We start from the raw sequence: 13,371 nt of genomic DNA, 5'->3' as shown, positions 1-13,371 counted from the left end.
ATGCTAGGTAGAAGGGTGTGGCGCCTATCGGTGTTCGAATGGAGGTTCGGTATCCCCAGAGTGCGAATGGGAGTTTGCTCGGCCAATCGCGGTTGTTGTCTTGCATTTTCTTGATAATGGTGATAAGGGTTTTGTTGGCTGCCTCGACTACTCCGTTGGTTTGGGGATGGTAGGAGGATAATGTAATACTACGGATTTTTATAAGCTAAGTACTCGACCGAGTAGAGCCTAGTCGGTCGAGTAGTGCCAAGAGTGTAGTTTGTTTGAGTTCTGCTGAGGAATACTCGGCCGAGTATGGTGAATACTCGACCGAGTAGAGGATACTCGGCCGAGTATACATTTTACTCGACCGAGTATCCGGTCTGATGGGTTATATTTTCCGCGATTGATTTAGAAAGAATTAGAGTTATTTATAAACGCAAAACAGTTTCGTATTACATTTCATAAAACCTAATCACTCAAACGACGCTCTAATCCTCTCCAAATCTCCCCTTGTGTGTGTGTGTGTGTGTGATCATAGCAAGTGCATTCATTCTTTGTTTCTTTCGCCGGTAAGTCTTTATCCATATGTTGTTGATGATTAATTATAGGGTTTGTCTTTATTCATGAATTGGGGGAAATGGGGTTTTACAGTTAGTGATTAGAACTATATGATTGTTGTTGTAGGTGACGATGTGGTAATTGTTATGCATTTGTATGGTTGATTGCAGCGTAAGCGGGTTGCGAAAAGGTAGGGTTTCCCTACTCAGTTCTTGTGTAATTGATTTGAGATATTTGTTGTATTGTGTATAATTGTTGTCTGCTGATCATCGGAATGTTGGTGTTGTGGGACGGTGGTGATGTGGCTGTGTTGTGACGGTTGTGGTGTTGTGACAGCTGTGATGCTGTGGTACGTGTGATTGTGGTGGAGTCACTTGCGGGAGTGGCTTCACACCCTAGTTCACCCTCCGTGAAACCCGTCGCGGGAGGGGATGTGCACATTAAGGGACAAGGATTGTTAGTCGCTCGTTGATGAGCTGGACTAGGTGGGGATGGGCTGCGGTCACCCACTGGCGGCGAGGATTATCTGTTGCGATGGGTAATCTGGCAGGGCTACACACTTCGGTGTGTAGTCGGTTAATGTGTGAAATCGGGAGACCGGGGATGGAGGATGATCAGCCGGTTACATTATTTGTTTGTCTTATTTGATTTATGCGGTAACTGACCCCGTGTTGTTATTTTGTAAAACCTGCGGTGATCTATTCGGGGATGGTGAGCAGATATGACAGGTAATGCAGATGTTTAGTTATGGGACAGACATGGGGAGACATCACTTCGAGTCTAGTTTCCGCCGTTACGAGTTTAGCCGTCAATGATTTCAGTTGTATTGAAGTTCTTACACTTTTAGTTTGAGTTGGTTTGAGATAATGTATTCGCTAACTCTTTATACTTTAATAAATGTTGTTTGGAAATTGTAACTTTGATATACTAACCTCGGGAAACCGAGATGGTAACAGCCTTTCATGCTAGGGTAGTCCTTGGTAAGGTACCTTGGTATGAGGGGGTGTTACAAAGTGGTATCATAGCCGACGATTCCGGCACCTAAAACTAATGAACCCAATGAACTTAGGGAGTCTAAATAAAATGAACCCGGGGAGAGTTGTTTGGAGCTACCGCAAAGACTTGGGAGACGTCCCGAAGTCGCACTATGGCCCTCACAATCTCAAGCCGGTCACCAGGGGGAATTTGTTGTAAGTTTTTTGGATGTGTGTGTGTGGTATGTGGAACTTGAATGGTTGAATCATGTGAAAGGAAGTGAGAAGTGTGGAAACATGTGTAAGACATGGTGAAACTTGTTGAAACGGATTTGGTATGAAATATGTTGGCATGTTAAGTGTTGGAACATGGTAAAATATGAAAGGTGGATTGTGAATTTATATCTGATTGATATTGAGTATGAAGAATGTGATCATGTTATCTGTTTAATACAATGTTGATCATGAAGTATGATAGTAGTACATATGCATATGAACATGATGATTTTAATGCTTGATTGTTGGTAGAAGCATGTGATTAAGGTCATGCGTCTATATATGTAAATGTCGTGTTTAATTTTAATGTGAGTATGATAAATGTTCAACTATGTACTGGTTTTTAGAGGTTTTGAATTGTTATTGGTTCCTTATGTATGTTCAAGTTGTTTTGGCTTAGGAAACTTGATTTGTATAAAGAACGGTTAGGGAAGGGTTATCTTAAAACTGACATAAGTCGAGTTCTAGAAATGATATTGCTGTAATTCCTAGTTGAGATGATAGCTTGTCTTCTTACGATTCTAACGATAGGTCACACGCCCAAAATGACCAAGTAACGAGTGAGATATGACTGTTTTACGAAAACTGGACGGTGCTGAGAACTGCGCCGATACTCGACCGAGCAGTCCCTACTCGGTCGAGTATCTTTTATACTCGACCGAGTATTCCATATTCGGCCGAGTAATCTCTCTGTGATAATACTGTTTAGCGTCTGGAGTCGTGAACTCGGCCGAGTAGTCTCACACTCGACCGAGTAAGGTTTACTCGGCCGAGTATTCCCAATACTCGACCGAGTAATCCTTCTGCGACAATTGAGTTTGCTTATGGAGTCAAAAACTCGACCGAGTAATATAGTTACTCGAACGAGTACCTTGTAATCGACCGATTATGTTATGTACTCGAGCGAGTACCTCATTGGGCGGCCACTTTGAGTCGGTGCTATGTTCTTACTTTTGTTTTGAGTCGTAGGGTATATACACATGTATGTTTTGAGTCTTAACGCATTCTTTTATATGTGAGACGGTCTTGATACGTAAGTTACCGGAAGTTATGATATGGAGAATGACGGCTTATGAGGGACATGTGTTGGGTAAGGAAGACATGTGTTAATGTGGATGTGAAGGATAGTGGAAAAAAAAGGGAAGAATGATGAGCTAATCGAGGTAAAGAGCATGTTTTGTGAGATATGATGAGTGATATAATCGTGTGTTGAGTAGTATAAAAGTAAGTGTATATGGGCAAGGGTGATGTAAGTGTAAAGAAGCATGAGAATGAAAGATTGAGATAAGGGATACGAATAGTGGCATATTTGGATGTGTAAGGATTTATGGAGGAAGACAACTACGATAGAGTTGCTTAAGGATATATGTAATGGAAGGTTGTTGTAAGAAGATAGGAAAGAGAGGTATATAGTGAACTTAAAGGAAGTTATGTCGCGATGTAGATTTGTAGATAGTGGCTAAGTTTGGGAAGTTGGAATATCAAGGGGTGAGCCTAGTGTGTAATTCTTTGGACAAACGGTATGATGTGAATTTTGGTTTCTAGAGATGCGAAAGGGAGATACGACTAATTGAAGAGTAACTATTAGTGCGTGGACTTGATGGTGACAAGGGTGAATGTGAAGCAAGATGAGAGATGATAAATGATAAGAAGAATGATAAGATATTGATATGAATTAATGGAATTAGAGTTGTGGAGCTATGGAAAATAAACAAATGACTAAAGAGTTAGGTAGAAAGAGAAAGGAGATGACTTATTAATTGGCATTATTGAGTAAAAGGAGGGAAAGAGGGATTGAAGTAAGTTGAGAGAACGTTGACCGGAGTTAAGGAGCATGAAGGAAGGAAATTACGAAATGTACGATATCCCCGCTAGAGGTTGTGAGTTAATGGTTATATAGGAGAGCAGGACGACGTGTTAGCCGTGAGTTTCGAGGTATTAAGGGAATAAGAAGCTTGTGGAGTGTTGCAAGATCTGAGATTTTGGTGGAGAGTTAGGTAGCGATATGATAAAGGATAGAATTGGGAATAATGTTGAAGTTTGTTCTGTTGATGGATTGGATGTTCGTTATTTGGAATGATAACCAAAGAGAGGAAACAGATTGTTATATTAAGAAGTGATAGTAAGAGAGTAGTCACATGAAGGATGTTGGTGTCATAGTAGTGCCACTAGTGGTTGAGGATGATGTTACTTTAGGGAAGTTAGTTGTTCTAACGAGGTTGATTTTGTGGAGGTGGTTAGTATGTTTGGTTGTGAGGAAGTATAAGATGTGGATATATGAGGTGTTCGCTGGAAATTGGGTACTGATGTTATGGCTACATTTGCCGGAGGAGTGATAATTGTGTGTATGAGAGGATATGTTATGAAGGGCACCTGAGTTAAGTCCGGATGAGAGGTATTCATTGTCAAGTGGTAACTTACGTGATCAGGATTGACTAGTTGGATATGATTATGGGTCTAAGATGTATATAAATGTTTGTGTGAGGTTGTGACCTCACGAGAAGCGGTATGGTGTGATAGTTATAATGTTGTTATCTGAATGTTCTGTAATATATGTTGGATACGGTAACTTAATGAAATGATGATCAAAAGTCATAGTTTGGGTGGTCTGACAAGACTGGTTATACTTGCATGTGTATTCATGATATATGTTTATTCCATGAAAAAGTATGGATCGTATGCATGAGATTCTTGTCTATTTATTCCGTATGATATATGGTGTTGTGATCTTGTAAAGCAGTCTTGAGTAAGTTTTTCTTGTCCGAGATGTTATATTGAGTCAGTGTTTATGGGATTGTGTATGTTGTGATGTCTATCGGTGTAGTTGTGGTGCCTCGGGTGGTGATCCGGGCACGGTACTTAGTGTTGTGATGCGGGTATTTTCGCACTGCGGTGCAGCTGTTGGTGGCGGTGTTGCGATGCCGTCACCGGTTTTGGTGGAGTAGGTGAGATGATTATGATACGAGTTTTCGAAAGTGCATACCAGTTAAACATAGATTGTTGTTTTGTTTGCTGCTGTTCCTTGTGAGTTTTGGTTGAACATGTAGACTGTTGTTTTATTTGTTGATGTTTCTTACCAGTTTCAGTTTGGGAATGAGGGTAGAGTATGATATGAAAGAGAGTTGTATATGTTTTCGTTGTTGTCATGGTATAGTGATATTCTGTTGATGGGACACAGTTGTGAGAAGTTGTTACAGTAAATTTGATCTTATTTTAAGATGAGGCATCGGTAGTCATAGTCATGGCAAGTGATTCGTGGAATATGTGTTGTAATGATCTGAAAGCGGCAGGTGGTTCATAATCTTTTGTTGAGATAGTGAGTGCAGGATATTGGGAATTGGTGTCATGTTAAGTTATGTATGAGTTTTGCGGTAATGAAAGAAAAGAACTTGAGGATCTAGTGTGAGTGTACGTAACAAGTGTGGAGTGTGAGTTATGCTTTTGGTGATATGAGTTTTATATAGTTTATATAGAGAGGTGTGTCATGTTACGGTAATGTGGAAGAGTTGAAGTTTTGGGTTAAGTTAAAGATTTTGAGGTATAGGTTAAGGGTGTGACGAGTGAATAAAAGGAAGAGAGTTGTTTAAGTAAGAGAGCCTAAGATATATGCATGGCGACTGTTCAGATTATAAGTGGTTATCTTTGACATGCGGTGGTGATGGGGATAATGAGAAAATATAGCTAGGATTTAGTATTAGTGAGTTACGAGGACGTAACATTTATCTTAAGAGGAGTAGGATGCGATAAAAGAGATTTTGAGGGTTGTGCATATGGTAGTATAATTGAAAGTAGAGTGTTGGTGTAGCATAAAGGACGGATATTTGTTTTGATTTTATTAGAGGTCATGACCGTGCTTGTAGTAGTTCGATGTTTAGGAATGAGAGAATATTTCAATAGTGTTGACAGTTGAATGATGATGATTATGAGTCCGATAGTTTTGACAGTTGGAAGATGATGTTTATGTGTTTGAGTAAACTTCGAGGACGAAGTTCGTTTTAAGGATGGTAGAATGTAACATTCCATTTTGATGGTTGATCTTCTTTTGTGGATTGAGTGCTATTGAGTGTTATGGAAGTGAGACAAGGTTAGCAACATTATATTGAGGTTATTCGATAATATTATGGAGTCTATATCGAGAGGATATGTTATCTAGTAAGCGTGGTTGGCGGAGTTAGTGTTAGGTGTTCATGTTTTATAGGTTGGGTTGGAACTTCGGGGACGAAGTTATTTTTAAGGGGGGAAGACTGTAATACTACGGATTTTTATAAGCTAAGTACTCGACCGAGTAGAGCCTACTCGGCCGAGTAGTGCCAAGAGTGTAGTTTGTTTGAGTTCTGCCGAGGAATACTCGGCCGAGTATGGTGAATACTCGACCGAGTAGAGGATACTCGGCCGAGTATACATTTTACTCGACCGAGTATCCTTCGACGGGTTATATTTTCCGCGATTTATTTAGAAAGGATTAGAGTTATTTATAAACGCAAAACAGTTTCGTATTACATTTCATAAAACCTAATCACTCAAACGACGCTCTAATCCTCTCCAAATCTCCCCTTGTGTGTGTGTGTGATAATAGCTAGTGCATTCATCCTTTGTTTCTTTCGCCGGTAAGTCTTTATCCCTATGTTGTTGATGATTAATTATAGGGTTTGTCTTTATTCATGAATTGGGGGAAATGGGGTTTTGCAGTTAGTGATTGGAACTATATGATTGTTGTTGTAGGTGACGATGTGGTAATTGTTATGCATTTGTATGGTTGATTGCATCGTAAGCGGGTTGCGAAAAGGTAGGGTTTCCCTACTCAGTTCTTGTGTAATTGATTTGAGATATTTGTTGTATTGTGTATGATTATTGTCTGCTGATCATCGGAATGTTGGTGTTGTGGGACGGTGGTGATGTGGCTGTGTTGTGACGGTTGTGGTGTTGTGACAACTGTGATTCTGTGGTACGTGTGATTGTGGTGGAGTCACTTGCGGGAGTGGCTTCACACCCTAGTTCGCCCTCCGTGGAACCCGTCGCGGGAGGGGATGTGCATATTAAGGGACAGGGATTGTGAGTCGCTCGTTGATGAGCTGGACTAGGTAGGGATGGGCTGCGGTCACCCACTGGCGGCAAGGATTATCTGTTGCGATGGGTAATCTGGCAGGGCTACACACTTCGGTTTATAGTCGGTTAATGTGTGAAATCGGGAGACCGGGGATGGAGGATGATCAGCCGGTTACATTATTTGTTTGTCTTATTTGATTTATGCGGTAACTGACCTCGTGTTGTTATTTTGTAAAACCTGCGGTGATCCATTCGGGGATGGTGAGCAGATATGACAGGTAATGCAGATGTTTAGTTATGGGACAGACATGGGGAGACATCACTTCGAGTCTAGTTTCCGCCGTTACGAGTTTAGCCATCAATGATTTCAGTTGTATTGAAGTTCTTACACTTTTAGTTTGAGTTGGTTTGAGATAATGTATTCGCTAACTCTTTATACTTTAATAAATGTTGTTTGGAAATTGTAACTTTGATATACTAACCTCGGGAAACCGAGATGGTAACAGCCTTTCATGCTAGGGTAGTCCTTGGTAAGGTACCTTGGTATGAGGGGGTGTTACAGATAATCAGTGTCGTTTGATTTTGTATTTGTCCAGCAAGGCCTGAGTTTCCGCCCGGAAGTAAGAGCCTTGATCGCTGATGATCTCATGGGGTACCCCATACCTGCCGATGATGTTGTTTTGGATAAACTTTGCCACTTGTTTGGCGGTCAAGACTGCATATGACTGCGCTTCCACCAATTTGGTAAAGTAGTCGATGTCGGCGAGGAAGAAACAATGCCCCTTTGTGCCTACCGGGTTGACTTTCCCGATGATGTCGATGCCCCAGGTTGAGAAAGGCCAGGGTGAGGTCATGGTGTATAAAATGGATGGTGGTATGTGTTGTATGTTAGCTAAGATTTGTCAATTGTGGCAATGTTTGACGTAGTTACGGCAATCAGTTTCCATGGTGGTCCAGTAGTAACCTAGCGCATGATTTTCCGTGTAAGCATCATTGCGCTCATGTGAGGGCCACATTCTCCATCGTGAACCTCTCCCATGACTTTTTTGGCTTTGTGATGGTCAATGCAAAGGAGGAGAATTCCTTAGGGTGTTCATTTGTAGAGTTGATTTTGGTTTATCACGAATTGTGATGCAAGTAAACAGATGGCTCTTTGTCCTCTTTGATCAGAGTTGGGAGGGAATTCGTTTTTGGTTTTGTAGTTGAGGATGGCTTGGTACCAAGGTTCCTCATGGCTTTCCTCGTCGTCCTTGATGGCACAAATGTGGGCTGGCTCGCTCCTTCTCTCGACACATAGGGGCATCGATGTCATGTCGTCAGGTATGTTGATGAGCGCGACAAGTTTTGCCACGGCATCAGCAAATTAATTTTCCTCTCGCGGCAAGTGAAAGTAGTCGATTTGGTCGAAGAACTCGGCCTCTTGTGTGATCTTTGCTTGGTAGGGAGCCAAGCTGTCATATTGTATTTTTCATGATCCTAACACCTGATTGATGATGAGCGAGGAATCACCGTGTACCCTCAGTCTCTTGATACCCAGTGTGATGGCTGCTTGTAGGCCGATGAGGCATGCTTCATATTCAACGGCATTGTTGGTGACGGCGAAGTCTAGTTTGACCGAGATCGGAACATGTTCTCCCTCCGGTTATATTAGAAGGATTCCTACCCTGAAGCCTCTCATATTAGATGCACCGTCGAAGTATAGGTCCTATGCGTTGGAATCGGCACAAAGGACGTCTTCGTCAGGAAGTGACCATGTGTCAGTAGTTGGATCTTCGTTGAAGGGATTCTCTGCTAGGAAATCGGCAACTGCTCTTCCTTTGATAATCTTGAGGGGTACAAACTTGAGATCAAACTCGGACAGTATGAGTTTACAATTAGACAGCCTTCCGTTTAGTACGGGTTTTTCGTTGATGTATTTGACCGGGTCCATCTTGGAGTAGATGTGGACCGTATAGCTGAGCAAGTAATGTCGCAAATTCTTTATTGACCATACTAGGGCAAGGCATGTCTTTTCTAGTTGAGTGCACCTTGTCTCGTACTCGATGAACTTTTTGCTGATGTAGTAGATGGCTCGTTCTTCGCTGTCGACTGTTTGTGCTAGCATAGCTCCCATGGCTGTGTTGGTAACAGTCAGGTACAGGGATAAAGGGATCCCCGGTTGAGGTGGCATGAGGACAGGAGGTTTGGATAGGATTTCCATTATCCTGTCGAAGGCATTTTGACAATCATCGTCCCAATCAGTGTGATCGGAGGCGCGAAGTTTCTTGAAGATTTGTTCACAAATCATGGTGAGCTTGGCAATGAAGCGGTTGATGTATTGAACCTGTCGGAGAAATCCCCGAATCTCCTTCTCGTTCTTAGGTCGTGGCATTTGTTGGAGGGCTTTGATTTTGATTGGATCAATCTAACTGCCTCTTTTGCTGACGATATGTCCAAAGAGTTTTCCGCAGGTGACCCCGAATGCACACTTCTGAGGATTTAGTCTCATGTTATATTTCCGCAGACGAGCGAAGAATTTCCGGAGGGCGTTGATGTGGCCGTCCCTTTCTCTTGATTTGACAATCATGTCATCGACATACACCTCTACCTCCTTGTGCATCATATAATGTAGGAGAGTGGTAGCGGTTCTTTGATAAGTAGCCCCGACATTGATAAGGTCGAAGGGCATGACCGTATAGCAATATGTACCCCACTGTGTAGTGAATGCAGTCTCGTGCATGTCTTCCTCAGCCATTTTAATCTGGTTGTACCCAGTATACCCGTCCATGAATGACAGGAGAGCATGTTCAGCAGTGTTGTCCACCAGAATGTCAACATGTGTCAAAGGGAAGTCGTCTTTTGGACTCGCCTTGTTCAGATCCCTGAAGTCGACGCAAACCCGAATTATTCCGTCTTTCTTTGGTACGGGCACAATGTTGGCCACCTAGTCGGAGTATTCAGACACTTTGATGAACCCAGCCTTGAACTGTTTGTCCACTTCTTCCTTGATTTTCAGGGCCCATTCGGGACGCATCCGGCGCAGCTTCTACTTCACAGGTTTAGCTATGGGCTTAATGGGTATCCGGTGCTCTGCAATTTCCCTGTAAATCCCAGGTATATCTCTGTAGGACCAGGCAAACACGTCCTTGTATTCATGGAGGAGATCAATGAACTATCGTCTTTCCGAGGGGTCCAGGGTTGTCCCTATCCTAAGTTCTTGAGGTGTGTTGTCGGTTCCAACGTTAATAGGTTTGGTCTCCTCAATGATAAGGGTTCTGGTTTCCGTTTGTCAAGTTCTTTGGCTAGGTGAGGTGGGTAGTCACTCAAGTAAAATTCGTCATAGTCATTCCGAATTGCATTGCAGTTAAATTGAGACGAGTCATAAGCAAACTTAGCGTTCATTAAGTTGACATGAGCGAAAAGCTCGGAGAGGACAGACATCTCATGGTCGGTCAGAGACGACACAGCAGAGGAGGTGGCCCCTGGAACAGGCTCCAGTTTGTCACCTCTCATGGGAGTGGGGGTGACCTTTGTAGACTCAGCCTCTGAATCGGCAACGACCTTGTGATAAAACAGTGGGAAGGGGACCTTGACTGGGACATCAGGAGTGTTAGGAGCTATGACAGACTCTGACTCCGACTCAGACTCAGATTCTTCTTCACTTCCCTCCTTGAACATAGGGCCTTCTCCAGTTGTGATCTTGAGAATGCGGCCTTGGCGATTGGTCCACTTGACGGTCTTCCTCCAGCCTTGTGTAGCTTTCTCCGGGTCAGTGTCGGAGATCAAGGCAGTTGGGTCAAATTTATTGTCCTTCAGGGCGATGTTGATGATGTCCTCATAGTCGAGGTGCTTGATGTTATCTTCTCCAAAGAGGAGAGTGACAACTTGTCCGTCGAGGCATGACGACGGCTTAGACACTGTTGAAGCAGCTTCGGTGTTGTCGGGGATGAAGTAGCAGTCCTGGAAGACTTCCACACCCGGGTACCTGGCCTTGGCTACAGAGTCATAGATCAGCTCCGGAAAGCCATGGTAGAGCTCGGATTCTCCCTCAGGGACAAAGTATCCGTTGAGGGTCAGATGATAGGGACGGAGGATAACTCCGTGCTTCATGCGTTTTTGAATTAGGAGGTTCATCTCCTGGATATCTTAATCGGTAGGCTCATATCCCAGTCCGAAGGGAACGTTGGGGACCTTAGCCTGTTTCAACGGAGGTAAGGTGTTTTTCAGTGGGTTGAGGAGTAAACCCGGGAAGTAACCCTGGCGCATCATGATACGGTTGACCGTGAGGTTGGCAAACGGGTCACAATCAAAGGGTGTTGATTCATCAGTTATGGCATTCACGGCTTGGAATCCCCACATTTCATTGTCATCCTCCTTGATGGCTTGGGAGGCTATTCCCTTTCTCATGACGGCTTTGATCGGGGAAGCAAGAATCGTGATTGTTTTCCCATCGAAGGGGACCCTGATCTTCTGGTGGAGAGTTGAGGTAACTGCTTTGACGGCGTGAATCCAGGGACGTCCCAGGAGCATATTAAAAGAGGCGTCGATGTCGACCACCTGTAAACTGGTATGTCTTTCCAGTGGTCCGGTTGCGACAGCCAGAGTGATAAGCCCCGCGACCTTGCGGCGAGTGCCGTCGTAGGCGCGTACTCCTTGATTTGTTTAGACCAAATCAGCTTACTTAATACCCAGCTTGTGAGCAGTCTTGGGGGGAATGACATTCACCGCGGACCCGTCATCTACAAGGACCATGGGCACATTCTTCATGAGATATTGTACGGTAATGTACAGGGCAAGGTTATGGTTTGCTCTGAAGGGAGGGATATCTGCGTCGGAGAAGACGACTGGGTTGTTCAAATCAGGGGCGTTTCTCGTCATGTGCGCCACTATTTCTTCAGGGGAAGAGGTCGAGGGCACGGTTAATTTTGCCAAGGCTTGCAGCAAAGCCTGTCGATGCTCAAAGGATGTCGCGATCGGTTGCCAAATTGAGATTTCGACTTTTGCCTTCTGAAGCTGTTTGAGGATTGAATTCTCCTGAGCTCTTGGATGAGTGTCTACGTCCGGGACGACTTGGTCGTTCGTTGTTGGAACGACCGTTGGATTGCTCGGATTCTGATAGGGGCGTCCGGACCGGGTAAGGTTACCGATCTCTTTCGCCCGTTTCTCTTTCTCTGGGACAAGGTATACATCTTCAACATCAGCTCTCCAGATGCCATTGATTTCAGGATCTCGAAGGCACCTTGGAGGGGTATTCCTCGGCGGGCAGTTTTTGTGGTAATTTTTGTGAGGGTAGTTTTTGTGGCGGTGATTATTATTGTTGGAATATGTGTCCTCCGACAATAATGCGATCACAACTGTTGATCATGATGATCACATGTTTAAGTCTCATTTTTAAAGAATACAATTGGGAAGTATTTATACTGTCAACTGGTCCACACATATAGGTAATGATTGGCTGACTAGAGTTTGACATTACTGTCGTGCAACGGTGGTGACCAGTTGATCCCCTAGGTCATACCTAAAGGATAATACTCTTAATTGATCATTAAATTAATCGTATAACGTTACGAGTTAATTATATTACTTGAAAATTGACGGACGATCTTGGAAGTAAAATTTATGTATCTCATTGTAATCTGATTAAATAAGATACGGTCTAAGTAATCGAATTATTTCATTACTCAGATGAAATTATTGTTTAAGGAAACAATAGAAATTGAATGAATTATTATAAATACAAGATGTTGTGATTTATAAATTGGTAAATTATTTTGGTACAAGTAATTATGAATTACTAAGTCAATTTTGTATATGACGTATTTTTATTAATACGTTGATTTTTAATATGTTAAAAATACATAACATTTTTACATGACATGTAACATGTGACAAATTGACAAAGATAAAATCGAATCCATTTTATCTCAATTTGGACCGAAATATTGGGAGGAATTAACATATATATTATGTTGATTAAGTTAATGGAAAGCATAATGATGTTAGCCTAATACTAGCCATGCATACCTACACAATCTTGTAAAGAACACATTGTGCATGCATTGGCCACTCTTCCCCACCCCTACCCGGTTTTGGACAAAAGAGGAGCCAAGTGTTTTCTCTTATTTTCTCCAATATACACTACATGCAAGATCTAGTGCAAAAATTAATTCATTCTAACATCACAATAATATTTTTAGAGAGATAAAAATATTTTCTTCCTTCTTCATCCTCCTCTTGACCGAAATCTAAGAGGACCAAAAATATTTTGGGTCTTATTATTTAAATTAATGTTATTCTAGTATTGATAATATTACTTTTATTAAGAGTATATCTTGGGTATCATTCCTTGGGAGGGATTCTACATTTGAGTCCTTTGTTCATCCATTTAAGGAGAGCTCAAGAACAAGAGAGTAGGAGAACTCTCTAGTGCCCTTAAGATTCGAAAATACCAATGTAAGATAAAGATTTCTTCTTTATATTGATTATAGTTTGCATGCATAAGATCAACAATTAATTTTATGATTAAATTAACATAAAACATATATGAATATGTTAT

Source organism: Silene latifolia, chromosome 9 (genome assembly GCF_048544455.1).
Source record: "Silene latifolia isolate original U9 population chromosome 9, ASM4854445v1, whole genome shotgun sequence".
NCBI lineage: Eukaryota > Viridiplantae > Streptophyta > Magnoliopsida > Caryophyllales > Caryophyllaceae > Silene > Silene latifolia.
This window is presented reverse-complemented; position numbering follows the sequence as displayed.